An 18,067-nucleotide genomic window follows, 5' to 3' on the forward strand; every position below is an offset into this window, starting at 1 on the left:
ATTTTATTATTTTATTCTTAATTTTTTTTAATGTAATCCTATATGTTATTCATGTTATAAAATCTTAAATAAAGTTTAAAAAAAAAAGAATAAATATCTTCAATTACTTGACCACAGGCAAGCACATTGGCATGGTCATGAAAGCACACCATTGCCTCTCCTTTCTCAGGGAATTAAAGGAGTTCAATGCGTTACCCCTGTGTAATGCGCGTCGAAAGAACCAAAGACTTGTTGATCCAAACCAAGGCTTTTATTAACTAAAAGACTGGAGCATATCACAAGCAGGTCGACCAGTCCAGAATGATCTGGTCTGGCTAGGAGCAATCCTTTAAGACCTGCCAGCAGGTGTGGCTACACAGTCATCCTACACTGTCATCTGTACATATACACATTGGTGATAGAATCTGTACTATCACACCTTGCCCCTGAACAACTTCTCCAGGTGAACCATCAAAAGTGGAATTGCTGGAGGCATCATAGCATGGTATGGGAGCTATTCTTTTAGATGAAGCTATGGAAGGGAGTGAATGCAGCTCAGAACAATAAAACCCCCTTCTCCCACCCCACTTCCCTCCATGGACTCCTTTGACATCTCCTGCTGTTGAGGAAAGGGAGCCAACATAACAAAAGACAAATCACACACTGAACACACATTCATCTCCCTCCTCCCATTGGGGAGAAGGCTTAAAAGTGTGAAAGCGCACACCAACAGGCTTAAAGACAGTTACTTAACTGCAGCCATCAGGCTCCTGAAGGAATCCAATAACATGCTGTCTTGCGTGGCATCAAATGATCTTCCTTTTAATTGTAATCCTATATCCTGTAAATTGTGTTCTATACAGCTAAACATAATGCTAGAGATAAATTGATGATTGGTTCAGAGAAGAATCCTTTTCACTGTACTAAGTACTTTTTTTATAAATAAACTTAAATGTTGAGGTAGTAAATGGTATTATAAGCCAAATTTAAAATTGAATTCTACCCCTGTCCATTCATTATACTTTTATTAGTACTGAGGGATTCATCACTGAAAGAACACCTTTCAGAAAATGTCATCTCAATAAAAAAAACTCTTTACACTAATTGGATAACAGTTATAATTGTTTCTAAAAATATCCTAATTAGATCTTCACACACCAACAAAAAGTTTCCAAACAACATTTCATTTAATAGAGCTAATAACCAAAAGCCAAGTTCTCTACGTTGTGCATGAGCAATGAATTCACTTCAGCTACTGCATAGCTGCATGTTCAAACACACAAAATTGTTTGGTGCTGATCATGAAATTAGACAAATTATGTGCAACTTCAGCCAAGTTTGCCAATTAGGGCTAAGTTCCTCGATATTCTTTCCCATCTTCCTGCACAGATGAATCTGGAATATATTCCCTGTAGCCAGTTAATTTCAACGTGGTGATCCGATCTCAAAAGCCATGTATAGAGAAATGTTTATTAAAACAATCTTGCCTCTTTTCTCCAGCTACCAAATCCGAAATCCATGCTCGTTCATTAAAAATTCAACAACTGCTGACAAGCTTTTAAATCTCTTTAATGATTTCAATCCAGCTTCAATGCTGATAGAAAGTACAGACCAAGTTTCCCAACATCTTCTCATGTGTGCCACAACCCTCAGTCAGACATTTCCTCCTTGCCCCGATTCTTCCCCCCCCCCGCCCCCCACCACCCTCATTTATCAGGTTCTAAAAACTGCACATCACATTTCAAAATTAACCAAATCAGTACTGTGCACAGATTTCAGCATCTTTGCTCTTGTACTTTCCATTCACTCTGCATAAGAATGGAAAGTAGCTAACAAGGTTTCTAACGATCTTTGCACTTGGACCTTGGTGATTGGCATCTCTGGTCTCTTACACCACTCTATAGAAATTTTAAAATGTTATTTTTACAGTCACTCCCCAACCTCCCCCAAAGCCATCCTCTCAAAGTTATATTAGTTAGGGAGTGGTGGGGGTGGGGTGATGGTGATCAAGTACACACCAATTACAATTTATGGTCTTGTTCACAGTATTTGAGTACTCCATAACTAGTCTGTATAACGTGCACTGCTTCTCCATCACCACCACCACCAGAGACCTACTTATCCATTATTTAGGTAACACTAAATATTGCTTCCATTTCTTCCACGTTCTTAGCATTTGAACAAAATCAAAGTGTAGATGCCCTCGAGTTGCATACATCCGACATGGACACTCACGTCTGTAAACAAGTTCCCATAATATTATTAAAATCACAAGTCTCATGAATGTACACAGGTTTGTTCGTGTGAATGGCAGAACTAGTTTCCTCTCTTTCCACTCAGAAGTTGTTCTTCCTTATCACTCATATGTGCTGTTGATGCCATTCATCACAATGCATTGGAGGCAATGGTAACCATGGAGTGAGTTTTGTGCAATTTCCGACTTACAGACATCTGTACAAATGGACCTCTTTTGTTGCCTTGGGCAATTTCACATTTCTTTGCATCTCTTGGTCCAGTTCTCATTTAGATTTTCTATTCAAAGACCATTACAGTACTACCTCAACATTTTCCACGTAGTTTCATGCCAATACCATTACGTCAGTAAGCATGCATACTTTTTGGAAGCATCATTAACAATGTACATCTTTGGAAGAGAATAGTGTTTGAAGCCTTCATTTAGCACATTAAATGTGCTTCCAGAGAGTGCCCGATGATTGTACTGCACATTACCAAATTATTGAATTTCCACAGCATTTCAAGTTTAGATCATGAATTGAGCATACTTGTCCAATGAAGTAGTAATGCCTTTGTGAGTACAATCTTGTGGGAAGAGGAAAGAGTCAAGAAACACAATTTAATTGGACACCTTGAAACATGAATTTAGAAATCCTCATGCTTGCAAACCATGAACACTTTCAAAAGCGCAACATCAGGAGAGCCTAATCATTCGAATGACTGTAGCTGAAATTTTTCTCACTACCACCTGCTCAGGGGGATCATATACTGGTTTTGTGAGGAACAGCCTCACCTTGTTAAGAATGAATTAAAGCTTAGCACAAATGAGACTGATCCAGCACTTAAATTGTGCCAAGTTCATCAAGTTTGATAAGCCTTTTAGCAGGGCCTTGGTCTCTTGAGGAGCTGCAAGGCTGTGGATAGAGAAAGATTTTTAAATGGGTCGGATAAATATAACAAACTGTAAGCCAGTCCAATGAAGTTGAAAACCTGAACTGCAGAAAGTAGCATCCCTGTCTTTTGTACACGTCTCTCATACACGGATTGCATACAAACTGTAATGATACAAAGTCCTCCAATTTCACTGTGGGGTGGGGGGGAAGAGTGAACCACCAGAAGAATTTCTTCCCAGAACAAGATCTCTCAGTATTAAGAGCCCGGTTACCAGTCAGCTGCAATGGTAGGCCATGGCGTTTTCATGCCTGACACCAGACTTCCCAACCAGAAACTCTACTCTTGAGGGTGGAAGAGATGACCAGGTAGAAGGAAAGATTTTTTTTTTGTAAGCACTCAAAGCCTCCTTGAATAAATTCAGCTTCCTCACTGTTCTCCTGCGAGCCTTTGATCTATGAGTACTCAAAATGGAGAAGCAGCATAACAAGAATATAATTTCCATGCACTGGAAGCACAAGCACAACCCCCAAGTGCTGTGGAAACAGCACACTGCCTCAAACTATCCAGTTATCCAATATCTGAACAATAGGTCTCAACTTCTTGAACCTTTTGAGTTACAAAGCCCTTCAGCAGGCTTTTCAACCAATATCTGATTTGTTCCTTGTTGCAAGACATATTTATTAATCCTCCTTGCCTTAGTTCCCACAACCATCTCTGCATTATTCATCTCTCCCCCACATGAGTGAATCCCAGTATGACAGTATTATTCTCAGTTACCTCATTCACCCCACAGTCCTCATTCTCATTGAAATGCTGACAATGAACAAAGCCAAAAGCTTCTGCACTGCCTCCCCTCTACGGTCCCTGGCACTCACCTGTCCTTGACCAAATCTAAAAACCCATTTCATGGGATACCAGTGCTTCCTAACAGAACATAATTTTCCACTTCCTAATTTGTCAGTATCTACTGCTTGGTTGCCAGCTCAATGATGGAGGGTCAAAGCTCATGTACCACAAACAACATTTACTGAAGACATGTGTCCTGGATAACACTGATGTGCAGGAGTTCCTACATACCACTGTCATTACAATTTAAATGATCTTTTTAGATTTTTACTACCTTCAACCAATTCCTTACCAATTCAGGTAAGGATGTTAATGAAAAATGGAGGATATTCAAAAAAGAAATTTTGAGGGTACAGAGTATTTATGTCCCAGTGTGGATCAAAGGAAAGGCTGGAAGTCATAGGGAGGCTTGATTTTCGAGGAATATTGGAAATTTGATTAGGAGAAAAAGGGAGGTGTACAAGAGGTATAAAGAGCAGGGAGCTGAGAAGTTGAAGGAGGACTACAAGGAGTGTAGAAGGAATCTTAAGAAAGAAATTAGAAAGGCCAAAAAAAGGCATGAAGAGGCTTTGGCTGACAGAGTAAAAATAAATCCAAAGGGTTTCTATAAGTACATTAAAAGTAAAAGATTAGTGAGAGAAAAAATTGGACCCCCTTGTAGATAACGAGGGTAGGCTGAGTGAGAAGTCAGAGGAAATGGGGGAAATTTTGAATGATTTCTTTGCCTCGGTATTCACTAGGGAAAAAAAATGTTGAACCAGTTGAAGTAAAGAAAAATAGTGGGGAGGTCATGAAGCATACAAGGATAACCGAGGAGGTAGTGATGGCTGTGTTAAAAAAGATAAAGGTGGATAAATCTCCCGGACCGGACAAAATATTCCCTAGGACACTCAGGGAGGCTAGTGGACAGTTAGTGGGGCCATTAACAGAGATATTTAGGATGTCACTGGCCAAAGGATTGGAGGGTGGCGCATGTGGTTCCTCTGTTTAAGAAAGGGTCCAAATGCAAACCTGGGAATGATAGGCCTATAAGTCTGACATCCGTGGTGGGCAAGTTGATGGAAAGTGTTCTGAGGGATGCTATTTACAAATTTTTGGAGGTACAGGGATTAATAGGGAGTAATCAGCATGGTTTTGTCAGGGGTAGATCATGCTTGACAAACCTGATTGAGTTCTTCGAGGGGGTTACAAAAAAGGTTGATGAAGGGAAAGCTGTGGATGTTGTCTATTTGGACTTTAGTAAAGCTTTTGACAAAGTTCCCCACAGGAGGTTAGGAAAAAAGGTGGAGGCATTAGGTATAAATAAAGAGGTAGTGAAATGGATTCAGCAGTGGTTGGATGGGAGGTGTCAGAGAGTAGTAGTAGAAAATTGTTTGTCCAATTGGAGGCCAGTGACGAGTGGAGTTCCTCAGGGTTCGGTCCTGGGTCCACTATTGTTTGTTATATATATTAATGATATGGAAGAAGGGGTGGAGAATTGGACAAGCAAGTTTGTGGATGATACAAAGATTGGTGGTGTTGTGGGCAGTGAGGAAGATTACCGTAGATTAAAAGGTGATTTAGGAAGGCTGGAGGTGTGGGCTGAGAAATGGCTGATGGAATTTAATACAGATAACTGTGAGGTGTTACATTTTGGAAAGGCAAATCTAAATAGGTCATGTGCATTAAATGGTAGGGTATTGAGATGTGCAGAGCAACAAAGGAATTTAGGAGTGATGGTAAATAGTACCCTCAAGGCTGATACTCAGGTAGATGGTGTGGTGAAGAAGGCATTTGGAATGTTGGCCTTCATAAATCAGAGTATTGAATTCAAGAGTAGGGAGGTTATGATGAAATTGTACAAGGCATTGGTGAGGCCAAATTTGGAGTACTGTGTACAGTTTTGGTCACCAAATTATAGGAAAGATATAAACAAAATAGAGAGAGTGCAAAGAAGGTTCACGAGAATGTTGACAGGATTTCAGGGTCTGAGTTACAGGGAAAGGTTGTGTAGACTGGGGATTTTTTCTCTGGAGCGTAGAAGATTGAGAGGGGACTTGATAGAGGTGTTTAAGATTTTAAAAGGGACAGACAGAGTAAATGTGGATAGGCTTTTTCAATTAAGAAAGGGGGAGATTCAAACTAAAGGACATGGTTTAAGATTGAAGGGGGAAAATTATAAGGGGAACATGAGGGGAAATTTCTTTACGCAGAGGGTGGTGGGGATGTGGAATGAGCTTCCGGCAGATGTGGTCGAGGCGGGATCATTGGTTACATTTAAGGAAAGACTGGATCGTTACATGGATAGGAGGGGACTAGAGGGGTATGGACTGGGTGCTGGTCAGTGGGACTAGGAGGGTGGGGATTTGCTACGGCATGGACTAGTAGGGCCGAACTGGCCTGTTCTGTGCTGTAAGTGGTTATTTTTCTCTTTGGCTTGGCTTCGCGAACGAAGATTTATGGAGGGGGTAAATGTCCACGTCAGCTGCAGGCTCGTTGGTGGCTGACAAGTCCGATGCGGGACAGGCAGACACGGTTGCAGCGGAAAATTGGTTGGTTGGGGTTGGGTTTTTCCTCCTTTGCCTTTTGTCAGTGAGGTGAGCTCTGCGGTCATCTTCAAAGGAGGTTGCTGCCCGCCAAACTGTGAGGCACCAAGATGCACGGTTTGAGGCGATATTAGCCCACTGGCGGTGGTCAATGTGGCAGGCACCAAGAGATTTCTTTAGGCAGTCCTTGTACCTTTTCTTTGGTGCACCTCTGTCACGGTGGCCAGTGGAGAGCTCGCCATATAATACGATCTTGGGAAGGCGATGGTCCTCCATTTCAATGTTAGGAATAGAATTCATTTTAATTACTTACCAGATTCAGAGCTAACTTCTTTCACCAAATCCCAGAATGACTGAAACCTATACTCATTTTTACTGAAAGCATATAAAGCAAAGATTTGACAGAAAAGAAACACCCCAGTTACTGAAAATCTGTGCCTGGCTTGCAACTGCATCAACGTCATTGTTGACTTATTCCTACTGCCCACACTCACTTTTACCCCCATTTACGACTGCCCGCACTCTGCAGATCACTGCTGAGATTACCTGAATTTAATTGACTGATCTGCAAATAGTATCAAGGCTCCAAATGACAAGTAACTGTTCCACTCTCTGGATATTTATATGGAAATGGGGTTACTCACACACACACTCACTCACACAACTTCATTAACAAGCCTCCAATGTGGCTTATGTTTAATTGTGAGGATTCTGACCAACAAACAAAAATGTCTCAAACAGAAAGCAAACAGATCAACAAGCAAGTACCACCAACTACACTCCAACTCTTTTTTTTGAATATTTTGATTTTCATAGACTCACAAGATTCAAACAATATATTTTTAACATACATGTAACATACAGAGTCTGTATTTATCCTTCCCCACCCCCCAATTCTCGTAGACTCTAACTCTTATAGAATAACATCGAAACATTTGGCTTCATTTCAACCCCCCCCCCCCCACCCCACCTTGCACGACATTTCAATGATTGAATTTGACAATATTTATGAAAAGATGACAACATAGTTTGTGCATTCACAAAACTGTGAACAATAGACTGGAGAAAGTATAAAACAAGACATATTTTGAACACAAGAAATGCTAATATAATCAAAAGAAGGAATCATGGGTAAAATTATTGAAGAAAGGCATGGAGAAAGTCAATGGAGTAACCAACTTGCCTATGCAAAAAGCATCAGAAAGGTTCATGTGATGCCAGGGGTTCACTGTAAAGAGATGCAAAATGTACAAGAAAGTAGTATTAATTTTGGTGCACTCTAGTCAGAATCACAGAGAGAAAACTTCCAATTTTGGTTCCCCAAAGTACCCATTAGGGAATTCCAAATCCAAATTTACTGGGATGACATGGTAAATAAATGCATTCAGATTAATGTGTGGACTTGACTTCCCAGAGATGAACAGTTATCCATATCAGAATTAAAGAATTAAAGTGAATAAGGGAACAACCCACTCTTTGCACAATCTGCCAAAGGGTTTTCATTCTAAGTTATTGACAAAGAATTTTTTTTTTTTTTTTTTTTAAAACACAGTACTGTGGGAATACAAAATTAACTCACAGAAACCATACAAACAAATACAATATGGACTTCTGAAAAACAACACAAATACTTGAATAAATTAAATGTTACAGAATACAACAGGCATGCAGCGAATGAGTTCACATTAGAGAGTTATCCTGAAATACTAAATAGTGAGAAAAATTACAATCACTCCACAGCAGATACAATATCACTGGCTCTCCACTCAGCTCTGGATCACCTCGAAAACAGTAACTTATACATAGAGCTGCTCTTCATCGACTACAGCTCAGCCTTCAACATTGTTCCCTCAGTGCTGGACAACAAGCTTCAAACCTTGGCCTTCTGCCCCCCTTTACTCATTACTCACACTCAACTCATTATACACCTATGAGTGTGTGGCCAGGCATAATTCCAATGCTATCTTTTTTCTTTGGCTTGGCTTCGCGGACGAAGATTTATGGAGGGGTATGTCCACGTCTGCTGCATGCTCGTTGGTGACTAACAAGTCCAATGCGGGACAGGCAGGCACGGTTGCAGCGGTTGCAAGGGAAAATTGGTTGGTTTGGGTTAGGTGTTGGGTTTTTCCTCCTTTGTCTTTTGTCAGTGAGGTGGGCTCTGCGGTCTTCTTCAAAGGAGGTTGCTGCCCGCCGAACTGTGAGGCGCCAAGATGCACAGTTGGAGGCGATATCAGCCCACTGGCAGTGGTCAATGGGGCAGGCACCAAGAGATTTCTTTAAGCAGTCCTTGTACCTCTTCTTTGGTGCACCTCTGTCTCGGTGGCCAGTGGAGAACTCACCATAGAACATGATCTTCGGAAGGCGATGGTCCTCCATTCTGGAGACGTGACCCACCCTGCACAGTTGGGTCTTCAGCAGCGTGGATTCGATGCTTGCGGACTCTGCCAGCGCGAGTACTTTGATGTTGGTGATGAAGTCATTCCAATGAATATTGAGGATGCTATCTACAAATTTACTGATGACACCATGGTTGACAGCAGAATCATAAGTGAAAAGTTGTCATAACAAAAGCAATAGCTAAAGATTGCTATAAAAATACAAAGATACAGAGATACAAAAGGTATATAAAGATACAAAATTTAAAGAAAAATTTCTCATGCTCATGCTTCCTTCACATCTTGTAGAAAAAGAGCAAGCACTTAGCCTGGGCAGATATTATGACATAGTATATCATAATCACTACAGTAACACTACAAATAATAGTTTTCTTAAAGAGATAGGCACAAAATTAACAAGAATCAAAAACACAAGGTTTTAACCTTTACAATAAGCAGCAATGAGGAAGTGTACAGGATGGGGAGAGATCAGCTCATTGAGTGATGTCACACCAACAACCTTGCACTCAACATTAGCAAAACAAAGGAGATGATTGTAGATTTCAGGAGGAAGTCAGGAGAACATAATCCAGTCCTCATCAGTAGTGGAGAGGGTCAAGAACCTCAAATTCCTGGGTGTCAACATCTCCGAGGATCTGTCCTGGAGCCTCCACTTCAAGGCAGTCATGACAAAAGCTTGAAGAGATTCAGTATGTCACCAAAGACTCCTGAAAACTTCCACAGGTGTACCGTAGCGTTTTCCGGCTGGTTGAATCTCTGTTGGCATAGATGTGCCAACACCCAAGACAAGAAAAAAACTCCAGAGGGTTGTTAACTCAGACTGTGACATCACAGGCACCAGACCACTCCATCAAGAGATGGTGTCTTCAGAAAGAGGCCTCTATCCTCAATGACCATCACCACCCAGGACATGCCCTCTTCACTCTGCTACCATCAGGAAAATGGTACAGTAACCTGAAGATGAGCACTCACTGGCACAAGGACAGCTTCTTCCCTGCTGCCATCAAATTCCTGAATGAATATCGAACGAAAGACTCTGTTTTACTTTGACTTTTCGTGCACTATTTTTATAAGGTGGTTTTATATGAATGTTTCCACTGTGATGCTGTTACAAAACAACAAATTTTCTGACTTTTCATTACAAATTCCGATTCTGAGTTTTGACTATCATGTTTTACCATTCTTTTCGGCATTAATATAATTTAAGCCCACCTGTTCCTGTTGTCAGCCCACATCCAAGGGAGAGTTAGGAAAACGGAATATAAAGCTAGATTGTTATCGGATCACTCACCCCTGTTATTGGCAATAGAGCTGGAGGACATCCCATCGAGAACGTATAGATGGAGATTAAACTCCATGCTACTTAAAAGACAGGATTTTAGAGAATTAATTGAGCGACAAATTAAAAGGTACTTTGAAAGAAATACGGAATCAGTGAAAGATAAGTTTATACTATGGGATGCAATGAATGCCTTCATCAGAGGGCACATAATAAGTTATGTAACTAAGATGAAGAAAGACTACAATCGGGAAATAGAACAGTTGGAAAGGGAAGTACTAAGTACAGAAAAAGAACTAGCAACAAGGGAAGATACAACAAAAAGAAGAGAATTGGCGGACAAAAAAATAAAATGAAACACTACAAACATACAAGGTGGAGGAGAACATAATGAAGACAAAACAGAAGTATTATGAGCTAGGAGAAAAAAAACGCACAAAATACTAGCTTGGCAGCTTAAGAGAGAACAAACTAAAAGAACAGTATTGGCATCAAGGAAAAAGGACAAACAAATTACATATAACCCAACGGAGATCAACGAAAGCTTCAGGGAATTCTACGAGCAACTATATCGAACTGAGAATGAAGGGAAAGAAGACAAAATAAGTAAGTTTCTAGCTAAAATTTAACTACCAAAATTGCAAGAAGAGCAAAACAAATTAATAAAACCATTTGAAATAGAGGAAATACAGGATATATTAAAAAAATTACTGAACAATAAAATGCCGGGAGAGAATGGACTCCCAATAGAATTCTATAAAACATTTAAAGACTTATTAATTCCTCCTCTCCTGGAAGTAATGAACCAGATTGAAGAAACACAAAACATGCCAGATTCATGCAAAACAGCAATAATTACAGTAATACCAAAGACGGGGAAAGATCCACTAACACCAGCATCTATAGACCGATATCTCTACTTAACACAGATTATAAGATAATAGCTAAACTATTAGCAAACAGATTAGCCGACTGTGTATCAAAAATAGTAAAACTAGATCAAACTGTATTTATTAAGAAAAGACGAACAATAGACAATATCTGTAAGTTCATTAACTTAATCCATGCAGTACAAGGAAACAAGACGCCAACAGTGGCGGTTGCCTTAGACGCAGAGAAAGCCTTTGACAGAGTAGAATGGAATTATTTATTCAAAGTACTACAGAGGTTCAACCTACCTGAGAAATATATTAATTGGATTAAACCATTATATAAGGGACCATTGGCGAAGGTGACAGTAAATGGATATATATCAAACCAATTTAAATTAAGCAGGTCAACTAGGCAGGGATGTCCACTATCTCCCTCACTGTTCGCTTTAGCGAAAGAACCACTAGCAGAACTGATAAGAACAGAAAATAAAATAAGATGGATAAAAATAAAATAGAAGGAATATAAAATCACTCTATTTGCAGATGGCATCATAGTATACTTAACAGAACCAGAAATATCAATAAAAGAATTACACAAGAAATTGAAGGAATATGGAGAAGTATCAGGGTACAAGGTCAATGCAAATAAAAGTGAAGCAATGCCAATGAATAATGTGGATTTCACAAAGTTTAAGAAAGAATCACCATTTAAATGGTAAACACAAGCAATTCGATACCTTGGTATACAATTAGATAATAATCTAGGCCACACATGTCAAACTCTGGCCCGCGGGCCAATTATATTTGGCCCACAAGATCATATCAAAAATGTATTAGAGGTGGCCCGCTGGCCGCCGCGCCAGTATAGCACATGCACAGTAACCGCTGTGTCCCAGAGTGAGAGAGAGAGAGAAAAATCCTGGTCCTTGAAAAGTAGTGGTGGGTGGTTTTATAAACATGCTGTTGTGTCCCCCCACCCACCCCCCCACCGCAGCGCGGCCTGGCCGGTGTCAGGGGAAGCCAAGGCCACTTCCCAGCACCCGGAACCCCAGTGGCACAGCGTATCTTGGAGCTGCAGATGGAGTCGGGACACCGGAGAGAAGATTGGGGTTCCCCGCCAGGCGATGGGGGCGCCGGCCGCCGGCCGCCCTGCGCCTTCCCACCGGACCAATGGCGGGTGCCCGGAGTACACGTGGAGAGCGAGGCTGGACGGGCAGGTAGGGTGGAACCCCCCGCCAATCTCGGGAGTGACGTGGGCTAGATCGGGATTAGCCGCGCTCTCCTGCTCCTCCACCGCTGACCGGGATCCCAGCGCGGTCCTGAGCGCGGAGACTGCCCTGGAAAGGTCCTGGGACACTGGCACGGAAAGAAGAGCAGGGTCCGTAGAACATTACAGATCAGAAACAGGCCTGCTCTACCTCGTGAAAACCCAACACTGGAGAAACTCAGCGGGTTAAACCGTATGCTATATCCAGCAGAGAGGTACCTGACAATGTTTGGCCCTTGATCCCCCTCATCAATGTATGAGCAAAAGTCTGTGGTTCTTGTAAAAACACCAGAAGGGAGAAACTCAGCAGGTCAAATTGGGTCCGGGAGAAACTCAGCAGGTCAAAGGGGGATCCGGGAGAAACTCAGCAGGTCAAGGGGGAGGGGTCCGGAAGAAACTCAGAAGGTCAAGGGGAGGGAGTCCGGGAGAAACTCAGCAGGTCAAGGGGGGTCCGGGAGAAACTCAGCAGGTCAAGGGAGGTCCGGGAGAAACTCAGCAGGTCAAGGGGGGTCCGGGAGAAACTCAGCAGGTCAAGGGGGGTCCGGCAGAAACTCAGGGGGGGCCTGACCTCGCCAGGACCGTTGCCCACTCCCCCTCCCTTCCGCAGGCCGACAGGTGACTCACGGTGACAGGGCCGCTGATCCGCCGAGATGCCGCCCTGCAGCGAGAGCCGATGCCCCCGCACTGTCGTTGTCCAACCCGATCGCCCGCAAACCCCCGCCCTCCCGCACACAGGCCTGAGTAAAGATTATGAACTTTAATCTCAGGATAAAACGATCTTCCAATAGTTTCACGTCACAGTGATAAATGTATTCCTGGTTAAAAATGGTCCTGCACCTGGATACAATCTCATTAGGCATAAAACTTGAAAAGTGTGTCAATCAAAGGATATCTATATCAATGGAAAAAGGGCATGGCAAATAACCCTGCTAGAGTTCATGCCCACAATCAGTCACCCATTTGATTGTTTCAGGAATCATGTTATTCTCCCACATTCTCAATAGCCCTCAGATTTTACTATTCGACAGCACACTAGCAACATTTGACAAATCCTCTATAGAGAAATATTATTTATTGAATATTTTATTTCTCATTTGTTAATGCTTCTGGAAAGAGTTTATCCAAAACTATTATTAAACATTTATTTTAATAAGAAAAAGTTTAACATTACATATGTTGAAAGAAGAGAAAACATGCAGATGTTGTTGAAAATTTTCAATAAATATTTAGTTCGGCCCTCGACTTAGTCCAAGTTTTTAATTTTGGCCCTCCGTGAATTTGAGTTTGACACCCCGATCTAGGCCATCTATACAACTTAAATTATCAGCCATTAATGAAGAAATTACAAGACGACTTAGAACATTGGAAAGACTTACCACTAACACTGATAGGAAGGGTAAATTGCATTAAAATGAATATCTTCCCAAGGATACAATACCTATTTCAATAGTTACCAATTCCCTAAACAGAGAAATTCTTCAAGGAGCTAAAGAAAATAATAAGGAAATTCTTATGGAAAGGGGAGAAACTGAGGATAGTGCTAGATAAATTAATAGAATGGTACAAACAAGGGGGCTTACAGCTACCAAACTTTAAGAATTATCATAGAGCAGCACAATTAAGATACCTATCAGATTTTTATCAAACAAGTGAAAAACCAGATTGGACCAGATTAGAGCTAGTTAAAATAGGGGAGAAGGTACCTGAACATATACTATATAAGTGGGATGAAAAGCTGGTGCAACATAGGAATTCACCAGTACTGCACCATCTGCTCAACATTTAGAAGAAGATTCACGTAGAAAGGAATAAAACAAATTATCAACTGCCAAACTAATATTGACGCAAAATCAACTAATCCCTTTCACAATAGATAACCTTTCCTTTAGAGAATGGGAGAGAAAAGGGATCAAAAGAATAGAAAATTGTTTTTCGGAAAATAAATTATTATCTTTTGAACAAATGAAGGACAAATATGGTATAACTCACGGTACAATGTTTACATACCACCAACTGAAAACCTACTTGAAGGACAAATTGGGAAACAGTCTGAGGTTATCAGAAGGAAGCAATTTTGAATATGTGATTACAGACACAATGATAATTAAAAGATTTATAACAAACATCTACATCAAATTGCAAGAGAAAGAGAACGAGGAAACAAGCTGTAAACCCAAACAAAAATGGGAACAAGATCTAAACATAAAGATAAAGAATGAAACATGGGAAAAGCTATACTCCGGAACTATGAGAAATACAATAAACACGAGGTTACGCATGATACAATATGATTGGTTACACAGGCTATACACCACGCCCCAAAAGTTAAACAAATGGGACCCAACAGTATCAGACAGATGTTTTTGCTGTAAGAAGGAAACGGGAACAACAGTACAAGCAATTTGGGCATGTGAGAAAGTGGAAAGGTTTTGGGAAGATCGCAAATAGCAACATACCAAAAAATCCAGAGATCTTTCTTCTAAGTAATGTAAGAAATAAAGAATTAGGCCTCAAACTGGATGAAGCACAAAAATGATTTATTATGATAGCCTTAGCTGTACCAAACAAATGTATTATGTCAACCTGGAAATTAGAGTATAGCATGAGAATGTAGCAATGGTACATAGAAATGAATAAATGTATTCCATTGGAAAAAAAATAACATATAATTTAAGAAATAACATCACAGTATTCAAACAAATTTGGGAACCGTACATGGAACACAACAGAGAAGTCCTACCGCGGACCTCCACCACCTAAAATGACAGAAGGAGAAGACGAAATGAACTGACCCGGTATGTAAAAGTAGAAGGCACAAATTTCTTGTTTATTTTCATTGTGTGATAACATTGTTTAATGGGTTTAATGTATCATATTTGTTGAACGTTGAGTGAGTGGGGAGGGGGGACTGAAGAAGGGGGGAAGGGAGGGGGGGAAAAGGGGAGAAAATGACACTGTGTATATTCAAGAGGGAAATGTTTGTGTGTATTTTGGTCAGTTTGGTTCATAGTGTGAAAATTTTTTTAAAAATTTTAAAACATATATATGTAATTTAAGCCCTCACAATATAAAACTTCAACACAGAATAATGGAAGGAAAGCCACGGTACCCATTATGATATTCCAGGCTCTTCGGTCCCCATCCATTGGCCTTATTTTGTTTAAATTTATAAACATCGTAGCATCAAACCCATCTGACCCACGAATCTGTGCCATTCAAATACACTCACGTGATCCACCTACTAACCCTGTACAGTTTTTTGAACGTGGGAGGAAAGCGGAAACCTACATGGGCATGTGCCAACTCCTTACAGACAGCACCGGATTCGAACCTGGCACTGTAATAGCACCGTGCTCGACTGCGACACTTACCACATCATCCTTTTTCTCTCACCAAGTTCATAAATATTTCCCCTTCCAAACATTTATTCAATTTCCCTTTGAAGATCAGAGCATTCTAAAATAAATGCGTAAATTTGCCTCTATGCCAACAAACTATAATCTTGTTAAGGCACTCACCCACTCGACAAAAGAACCTTCAGATTAATCTAACGATTTATAATGATAGGTTTGGATGCAGTGTGGCTTTCAATTATCAATAGATTATACAGTGCCTACAGAGGTGTTGGGGATGATGATATTCTGAAGTTAATCAAGTTGTGAATAAGAATGGAATACATTTTAAGCAATTTCCTTCTACTTGCAGAGGGCCCAATTCAAAAATTATACTATCAAGTTACATTTATTGAAGGGAGTCAAGCCTTCTGCATTTTTATTTTTGATAACAAGTATTCCTCATGGGAAATTTTCACTTGAAGTTATGTCAATTTTACAGAATTATTAACAAAAGATTAAAATTCCACTCTGATAAGATTATGACCCACCAGCAGCTGATCTCAACGACACATTTAACCTCATGCATTGTTCCATACCGGGCCGGTTTTAAGCCTATTCGACCAATTTGATCAAATTGGGCCCCGCGCACGTGTTTGAGCCCAGGCCTTGAGCAGAGAACACTGTGACGAACTTCATTTAAACTGGTAAGAAAATAATAATACTATAGGCCTTATAAACTGAGGGATTTGTCAGTGAACTCGTGAAGTTATTGCCCTTAATTGAACATTTTATCTCAGTGAAATATTTTTAGGAAATATGTCTTCAATTAAACTACTGGCTATAGGCCTCCTTTGTCTCCCTAGCCAAAAATTTCAAGTTTTGAATTCATTTGACCCAGTAAGATAGATGTGTTCTGGAGCTGATGAAGCATCTCTTAATATTCAAGATCAAGACAGACTATAGGCTAATCAACAAGAGAACTATGAGATTGAGATAGCGTCATGCTAGCCTAGGGCCTAGCCTATAGCCCAGGCTTAAGCAGTTAGTCTGAACATAAATAGCCTAGGCCCTAAGCGTAGAATTTCTGACAATGTTAGCAATCGTAGATGGAATTGGTGAGGATATTCGGGCCTTGAAAAGTTGAATAACCCCGAAGTTAGGTTAGTTTAGTTGATCTTTACTAGGCTAGGTCACTGTGGGGGTTATAGGCTACATCTTTACGAGCTGGTTTACAAGGTTATTCAGCTATAGGGGTATGTACTGTACATCTTGGGGTTATTCATCTTTACAAGATCCAGATATTCTTAGCAAGGCTGCCTCTATCATTGTTTCATAATTTTGCAGTGGTTTCATTTAGTATCAAAATAGTACTAGGCTACTGTTACTAACTATGCTATTGCACTGGTAGGGCTTAATATAGCCTATTTCATGTTTTTGGTGATTTGGAACAGGTGCAGTTTAGCTTGACCATGCAGAAATTGTTTTCTTCGGGGCGAATTTCATCCGTTACACGCATCAGTTTTTCTGACGTTTTTCTAGCCAAATATCTAGTGACAAACTAGCGCTAGACATTTGACTAGAAAATCAGCTAAAAAAACAGCAAAATTAAAGTGCGTCTTTCCCCCCCCCTCACCCCGTTCTGGAATGTATCCTTAACTAACATAACCTAACCATTACTAAATAGAGGTAATCCTTACCTTATTCGAAGTTGTCGTCATTCAACAAATCCAGAATCGATTGCTTGTTTTGCTGTTCAGTGACATTCACAAGTTGAGAGTTGGGTGCGTTGTTCCAAGATCAGCAGCTGACTTTGGAACAACGTAAAGCCAACAAGCAAAATGACGTGGGTATGACGTTGGTTTCTTATGTTGTACCAACAACAGTAACAACATTGTTCCACTGTTAGAACAACGTAGACATGTTATCAGGGATGTCGAGTCCAATTTTATAACAAATTGCTAACATCAAGTTTTTTGTGTTATTTTAAGTCTAAACATTTTAAAACATACTTCTTTTTCCTCTTTTACCTTAAAAATATAGCCCAGAGAATTAGCAGCTTAAAATTTGTATGTCATTTTACATGGCAAGCACAAGCAGAGATAGAGACAAAGGGTGTAAGTATTTAAGCGGCAACCAGAAATGAGCACTGGCCAAGGCTAAGGTAGCTGAAAATGAAAAACAGAGGTGCTATCACAAAATTCCTTGTCACTCCATCTTTGAAGCGTCCATGTATTGAGGATGAACAAAAACAACTCAGAAAATGACAAATCAGCCTTGAGTCCAATTACAGTTGATGAATACAATGATGAAATTGATAACAAGTTAGAAAAGGATGACGCAGCTGTGAATCAAATTGAAGATGATCTCAATACACCAGAAGACAGTCCCAAAGCTGAAAGTTCATTTATAGCCAAAAAAGACCAAGCCCAAACATCACAC

General features: G+C 40.4%; 1 protein-coding gene across 5 annotated transcripts in view; it reads right to left on the bottom strand.

The window, feature by feature from the left end:
- The window catches only part of plekha7b (pleckstrin homology domain containing, family A member 7b), a 370,768-nt gene that overhangs the window by 309,001 nt on the left and 43,700 nt on the right, over positions 1-18,067 (bottom strand). The window contains exon 1 of one of the 5 annotated variants that reach the window (XM_069897831.1): positions 17,326-17,415. The exons of the other annotated variants lie outside the window; for them this stretch is intronic. The gene's annotated coding sequence lies outside the window, so the exon portion shown is untranslated. Of the gene's footprint in view, positions 1-17,325; positions 17,416-18,067 lie in introns of those variants that run through there. 5 annotated transcript variants of the gene reach the window in all.

This window comes from Narcine bancroftii, chromosome 1, assembly GCF_036971445.1.
Source record: "Narcine bancroftii isolate sNarBan1 chromosome 1, sNarBan1.hap1, whole genome shotgun sequence".
NCBI lineage: Eukaryota > Metazoa > Chordata > Chondrichthyes > Torpediniformes > Narcinidae > Narcine > Narcine bancroftii.